At 43.8% G+C, this 7,559-nt stretch overlaps 1 protein-coding gene across 4 annotated transcripts in view; it reads left to right on the top strand.

Moving 5' to 3' along the window:
* Positions 1 to 4,312: 4,312 nt before the first annotated feature.
* nf2b (neurofibromin 2b (merlin)) overlaps positions 4,313 to 7,559 on the top strand; it is a 75,018-nt gene continuing 71,771 nt past the window's right edge. For all 4 annotated transcript variants that reach the window (XM_041197407.1, XM_041197406.1, XM_041197404.1 and 1 more), the window contains exon 1: positions 4,313 to 4,511. The gene's annotated coding sequence lies outside the window, so the exon portion shown is untranslated. The remainder of the gene's footprint in view (positions 4,512 to 7,559) is intronic.

Genomic DNA, 7,559 nt, shown 5'->3' with positions numbered 1-7,559 from the left:
AGCTGGAGCTCCTGTTTCCACTTGCTCGGACTGTGGAATGAGTTCCGAATCCCGCACATTCTGACTCAAAGAGAGGAAGGTTTCCATTAAGCCAAGGGTTTAGTCCAGCTAATGTCAATGCAAGAACGGAAATTAAGTCCATTATTACTGGTAGTTCAGGGTCTTTTTTTTGGGTTCCCTTTCATCCAAAAGTGGAAGCCTTCCAGCCTTTGAGTAAGACTATGCAGGATTCGAAACTCATTCCAGACAGTCCGGGCAAGTAGAAACAGGGGCTCCAGCTCAGGATTGATATCTAGGGCACAATTTGGTCCTATCCCCAAAACTGCCAGATTCCAACCTCCCAATGTTCCTTTAACCATCTCACCCCCAAAACGACCTTCTTAGTTGCAGATCCTGGGATGTTGACAGCGCCTAAAACATATACTTAGTGCTCCCCGTTCCCAGGACTCTAACACTGTGATCTCATATCCTAGGGTTTGTCCTAATGTTTCCAGAATCTCCCTCTGCAGGATTTTCAGAGCCCTGAGACCCCAATGCCAATGCTTCCACATCCTGCCTCCTCCTTAATACTTATAGATCTTGGCTTTTTTCTCCGCTGCTGCTCAATCTGAGGAATCTAACACGGAGTCTAAGCCCTATTCCAGCCTCCAGATCTACCAAAACCCTTGGATATCCTGTCCCTGGCACTGACAATCCACACAATTTTGCTGCCCCCGGGCTGTTAATCTGCAATCTCCATTCCCCACATCTTGCTGAACTCCATGACTCCCCGTCCTTGATACTGTTAAAAACAAGGCGCTTGACTCCATCCTGGTACATCTTGCTATGCTTCTAAATAAATGGTAAGAGGTCAAAATTAAATATTAAGGTGAAGAAATACATATAAAACTGAAACCACTTATTTATGAATACAAGAATAATGAAGGACACTTTTAATATTTTCACAGACAAATGAATAATTATGGAATTTAATCCCTTAAACAGCAATAAAAATCTCAGGATATCAGTTAATAAAACCAAAATTGGATTGATTTAATTACCTTAAATTCATGACCTTGTCCATTACATGACATCATGTCCCAATTATGAAACAAGATTTAATTACCTTAAATTCATGACCTTGTCCATTACATGACATCATGTCCCAACTATAAAACAAGATATTCTCCAACAACTATCGTTTTCACATAGTCAGCAACAGGTAACATTCTAGGGTAGGATCACATGACAGGTAACTTCTTTATAAAGAAGATTATGACATCATAACACTGATATCACAACGTTCTCCACCATGCGGCCTCTTCTTTAACCCTCATTTACAGACAGGAGGAGGGGGAGTCTGTTTAAACAGCACAGATTTTTCCTCTCACCACCCATCTGTGAACAGAAAGATGTTTTGTTCCTTTTTTTAATAAGCAGTGGTGTATTTCCCAACTCCTTGGCTTTTGTGTGATCCAATTCTTACTAATATCCCCACAGCAAATTTGAGGTAGGATGAACTCAAAAGTTTATTGCGCATTCAAAAACTGTCAAAAGAAGGGTCCGCAAAACCCTCCTCTGCAGTAATACAGTAAAAGGAGGGATAGAAGGAAAAAAGGTTTTACACGATAGAGACCACAGAGAAAATAAATATCAGTTGAAGTGAGTTCCAGAGTCCAGAATCAAAGGTTGATGAGAAATTCTTTCACTGAGATCAGTGGGCTAAAAACCGGTGGAAAATTCGCTTTTCCGGTAGTTTTGAATTCACAAGATGAAATTGGCAGGCAGCGATGAATCAGTTTTTGTAGGTGATGGTACAGAACTTCCAGAAGAGTCAGGGTGGAAAGGGCCAGGGCCAGGTGTTGAACCTGGCCAGAGCTCCTTCTATGTGGCCTGCTAGTCAAATGTTAAAGTAGCAGACTGGCTTGCAGGTCAGGAAGGCAATATTAACTTGTCCAACAATCCAGTTTTAGGTTATGTGACCTTACCTCTCCACAAGGTCTTCAACAAAGGATGTTTATCCAGTGCTTTATGTTCCAGACTGATAATGTCTCAGCCATTATGGGTTATTTGTTGAAGGCCTGGCGTTTGGGAAGTCATTGTCTTTGTAGACTCTCTGAATCCGCTGGTAGGCCTGGTTTACCAAATACAACAAATGGCTTTTGTGTAGCTCCCTTTGAAGTTGGGTTGTGCAGTCCCCAGGTGGTCTGTTAGTAACTCCACAGAAATAACGAGGTGTGACATTTCCGATGCTGCAAGTGGTTTCTTTTGTTCTGAGGACTCACAAGCAATAACTGACAGACAGAGGGTCAGCCATCTTAATGGTCTTTGTTCAGCTGAAAGGTTCAGTTTAAAATTAGGAAATGGCCATGAGAATATTTTTTATAAAAATACAGAGTCTTAGGTTCTGTCACAACTCTATATAGAGAAAATAATAAATCAGAACATCAAGGTCTTTTAGCATCAATGATTTGTGTGAAAATTCTTGTTGCAGGCTTGGAGCTAATGCCTGACCTGTGTTACAAGTGATATGGGTATTTGCCATGTGGAGTTATATTACTAGGGATATGGGGTGTGTATTCCCTGTATTGTAGATGTGAACTTGGCAGGAGCAGTGGTGCTGAAGTCTGAACTGTGTACTTGCAGCATTGCCAGGGGTGATGGAGACTATATGAGAGCTTTATTTTTGGGGTGAAGGGCTGGATGAACAACTGTTTTTGGGGTTGGAATATGTGAATGTGCTGGATTGATAAGGGTGGAAACTATATTGCAGTGTTCTGCTGGTATAGATTATGTAGGAGCTATGTTGAGTTGTGAACTATGTTCTTTGAAGAGGACTAAGTGAGTAGTGCATTAAACATGATAGTGACAATATCAGGGATATGTGATGAAGGCTTATATGGTGGTTGAATTGCTTGGTGAGTTATGTGGAAGCAAGAGTTACCATGATGGGGGTGGGCACTATGTAGATGCAACATTGCATGGGTTGGAGGCATTGCAAGGTTTGGGGATTGCAGGAGGAGTTTCTGGATTATGTGCCTTGGGAAGCTGTATTGTTAGACTGTGTAAGTAACTGTCTTGCTAGGTTTGTGACTTTTGCAAGAGCTTCATTATTATGATGATGGCTGTTTGACAGCAGTTTGGTTTGGGGGTGGATCCTTAAAGGAGCAGTGTAGTTTATGGTTTGGGTTGTGCTGCTTGTAGTGGGACTATCCAGGGCTGGAGGGTAAATGGAGCTCTAATGTTTTGGGGATGAGGGCTGCTTGGAGGCAGTTTAGTTGGAATGGTGTTACTATAACGGGACAATGCAGCAGCTGTATTGGTGGGTAAGGACTGTGTGAGATTTTGGGGTGGGGGAAGGTTGTTTTGGTTCTCATGGGGTGCTGAGCTCCATTGCTGGGGATTGGTGAGGGAAAGCTGCATTCCTGGGGAGTGAAAGGAACTGTGATGTTGGAGCAAGAGGAGCTGTGCTGTTGAGGGAGGTGGTAAGGGGAGCTATGCTGCTGGGTATGAGAGGAACTGTGCTGCTAGACAGATGAGACAAGTTGCATAGCTAGTGGAGGAATGAGGAAAGTTTCTTTGCTGGGGAGTAAGAGGAATGGCTACTGGGATAGAGGTGAGGAGAGCTGTGCTACTGGTTAGGCAATGATAACTGCATTGCACGGACAACAGTTGAGTGAAGGTGTGTTATTGGGATGTGAGAGGAGCTGTATTGTGGCGTGGGTAAAGGGAGATGTATGGTGGTGAAGGGAACTGCAATACTGGGGACTGAGAGGACTGCATTGCTGAAGGAATGAGGGGGGCTGAGAGGACTGCATTGCTGACAGAATGAGGAGGGCTGAGAGCACTGCTTTGCTGGGGAATTACTTTGCTTGGGCAATGAGGAGGCCTGAGAGGACTACATTGCTGGGGGAATGAGAGGGGCTGAGAGGACTGCATTGATGGGGGAATGATGGGGGCTGAGAGGACTGCATTGTTGGGGCAATGAGAGTGGCTGAGAGAACTGCAGTGTTGGCTGAATGAGGGGCGTTGCATTGCTGGGCCAATGAGTGGGCCTGAGAGAGCTGTATTGCTGGGGAATGAGGGGGCTTGAGAGGACTGCTTTGCTGGGGGAATGAGGGGGCCTGAGAGGACTGCTTTGCTGGGGGAATGAGGGGCCCTGAGAGGACTGCAGTGCTGGGGGAATGAGGGAGTTTGAGGACTATATTGCTGGGGGAATGAGGGGGCCTGAGAGGACTGCAGTGCTGGGGGAATGAGGGGAGTTGCATTGCAGGTTGCGGGCTGCACATCCCACCAGGAGGTTGCGCTCTAGTCTCTCAGTAGAGCCGCGGGGTTCGGCAGGCAGGGGGAAGGAGCGGATAATGAGTGTCGGATGGTTGCGGTGAATAGGCTCCGGTTCTCTGTCACGGTGGCTGGGCCACGTAGGGGGTCCCGGGCGACTTGGTGTTGTTGTAAGGCCGCTGTCGGCGAAGCCAGGCTGTTGCCTCAGACGGGAGCCGCTGTAACTCCAGCCCGGGGTTCGCTCAGTGTGGGTGAGTATCTTGGGCACAAAGTAGCTGAACCTTGGAGCCAGATCTTAAAAGAATAAGTTGTTCATACAAATAACTTTTAAAAATCCATTCCTGGGGAATATTGTGAAGCTGCGGTGACAGTTTCAGCAATGGGTAGATAGGAAAGGACATCTTTACTGTTTAGGCCTCCAGAATTGTTTGATCCTTTTACAGTATTTGATAGATTTTGGAATCTGATTTTCTGAGGTCGGTGCTATTTCATATTTGTGTTTATATCTCTCCAATCCGGACAAACGATAACCATGCTGGCTAATTATTGTGATAAATAATCTGTTAGGTTATTTTGTTGCTTTTTGACCTGTCTTTGAACTTGTTAGACTATTATTGCTAATGATGAATTACTGAGCAGAGGAAGCCTCCCCTCCCCCACACACAGACACAGGCACACGCACACAATAAATGGAAATAAATCCACTTCTTTTCTCCCATTTTATTCTCTTCAGTTCAAAGACAAATAGCAAGGATACCTACAGTACACAATGAAAGCCTAGCTAATTTGCCACTGAGTTACAGAAAAAAAGCTCCCAAGTCTTTTTTTAAAAGTATCAACATCTCTACTGCCACAAAACTTGACCACAGTATAAGATACCGAGGAGGAGGGCTACTGGGGAACCAACTGTCGAGGCTGAACCAGGCACCGCAATCTTGGTGAGCCACATTTGTCCTCGAGATGCACTTCTGATTAGATATTTGAGACATCAGTATGACTGCTTATTTTCACCTCCATAATTTTGCTCCTGCCTCAGCTCCTCTGCATAAGCCGTATCCATGCCTTTATTGCCTCCAGGGTTGACTAATCTAATGCACTCCAGTTGACCTCCCACATTCTACCCTCTATAAACTCGAGATAATCCAAAATTCTGCCGCCCGTCTTCTTACTTACACCAAGTCCTGTTCACACACGGGGTGCTTGATGACCAACATTGGCATAATGCCTCGATTTTAAAATTCTCATCCTTGTTTTCAAATCTCCCCATGGTTTCACCCCCTCCCTATGATGTGCTCCAACCCCACAACACTCATATCTATGCCTCTCTAACTCTGGCCTCTTGAGCAATCCCGATTTTAATTGCTCCACAGTTGGTGGCTGCACCTTCAGCTGCCAAGACCCTAAGCTCTAGAATTCCCTCCCTAAACCTTTTCATCCCTCTATCTCATTTCTCCTTTAAAATCTATTTATTTGAGCTTGTTTTTAACGACCTGCCCGAATATTGCCTCATTTGGCTCAGTGTCAAATTTTGCTTTATAATGCTCTTGTGCAGTGCCTTGGTACGGTTTATATATGTTAAAGGTGCTAAATAAGTACAATTTGTTATTTTATCCATCCAGATAGTCACAAAAATCCGTCCCCCTATTGCAGCATCCAGTTCTTTCTTCACTGATTCCAGCATCTTTACCTTTGCTACTCTATCTTTGAGTCTATTCCTGGTGTTGCTCAGTCTCTGTGTGGTGCTGTTTATGATATCAGCCCTAAATTATTTTTACTACTTTGAACTTGTGTCCCTTCATTTAACTTGTATTCCCTTGTCCAACTTAACTTGAAGTAATATTCTTGATTTACCTTTTCTGTTCCATTAACCATCTTATAGATATCTATAAGATCAATTGTCTGCATCTTTCAGGTGAAAAACCGAATTCCTTCAGTCACTCACAGATCATTCAGACTTTTGACTTGAGAGGCCATGTCTGCTATTTTATTCTTTACCATTTCCAGTACTTGAGTGTCTTTCCAGGCTGGGTACAATGTTTAAGATGCTGTCTGACCAGAGCACTGCCTAACTTTGACTTCCTCTGACTTGTGTTTTACTGTTTTTGCTGTACTGTTCAACATTCTGTTGGCTTTATTGATTGCAGCTCTGCAGATTGTTTCCAGCATTTTCTATTTTATTGCTGCTCTGCATTAGTGGGACATGTTGAGTGTTCAAATCCTAAGTCTTTTTCAGCTTCATCCTGAGCTATTATGATCATCTTAACGTTGCCCACATCACCTTATCCGTTTTGTTATTTGCCATTCTGTGCTCTTGAAGCTTGTTTCTCGCATTCTTCTTAAGATTCCAAAAGCAAAGAGGTCGCCCATTCAGTTTCCAAACATGACACTTGCTGTGTTTGAGGTGAATAATGTTCTGAGATGTGTTAGTGGGGTGATGAAAAAGGCATATGGGACACTTGTCTTTATCAATCTAGGCATAGATTACAAAAGTAAGGAGGTCATGTTGGAGTTGTATAGAACCTTGTTGAGGCCACAGCTGGAGTACTGTCTGCAGTTCTAGTCACCACATTATAAGAAGGATATGATTGCACTGGAGGGGGTGCAGAGGAGATTCACCAGGATGTTGCCTGGGATGGAACATTTAAATTATGAAGAGAGGTTGGATAGACTTGGATAAAAACAAAAAACTGCGGATGCTGGAAATCCAAAACAAAAACAGAATTACCTGGAAAAACTCAGCAGGTCTGGCAGCATCGGCGGAGAAGAAAAGAGTTGACGTTTCGAGTCCTCATGACCCTTCCACAAAACTAGGTGAATCCCAGGAAGGGGTGAAATATAAGCTGGTTTAAGGGTGGGGGGCGGGGTAGTTGTAGGCAAAAGCAGTGATAGAAGCAGATCATCAAAAGATGTCACAGACAGCAGAACAAAAGAACACATAGGTGTCTAAGTTGGTGATATTATCTAAACGAATTTGCTAATTAAGAATGGATGGTAGGGCACTCAAGGTATAGCTCTAGTGGGGGTGGGGGGAGCATAAAAGATTTAAAAATATTTAAAAATAATGGAAATAGGTGGGAAAAAGAAAAATCTATATAATTTATTGGAAAAAAACAAAAGGAAGGGGGAAGAAACAGAAAGGGGGTGAGGATGGAGGAGGGAGGTCAAGACCTAAAGTTGTTGAATTCAATATTCAGTCCGGAAGGCTGTAAAGTGCCTAGTCAGAAGATGAGGTGTTGTTCCTCCAGTTTGCGTTGGGCTTCACTGGAACAATGCAACAAGCCAAGGACAGACATGTGGGC

The sequence above is a fragment of the Carcharodon carcharias genome, chromosome 10, assembly GCF_017639515.1.
Source record: "Carcharodon carcharias isolate sCarCar2 chromosome 10, sCarCar2.pri, whole genome shotgun sequence".
Lineage (NCBI taxonomy): Eukaryota > Metazoa > Chordata > Chondrichthyes > Lamniformes > Lamnidae > Carcharodon > Carcharodon carcharias.
The sequence above is the reverse complement of the archived record's forward strand: the minus strand, read 5'-3'. Positions and strand labels throughout refer to the sequence as shown.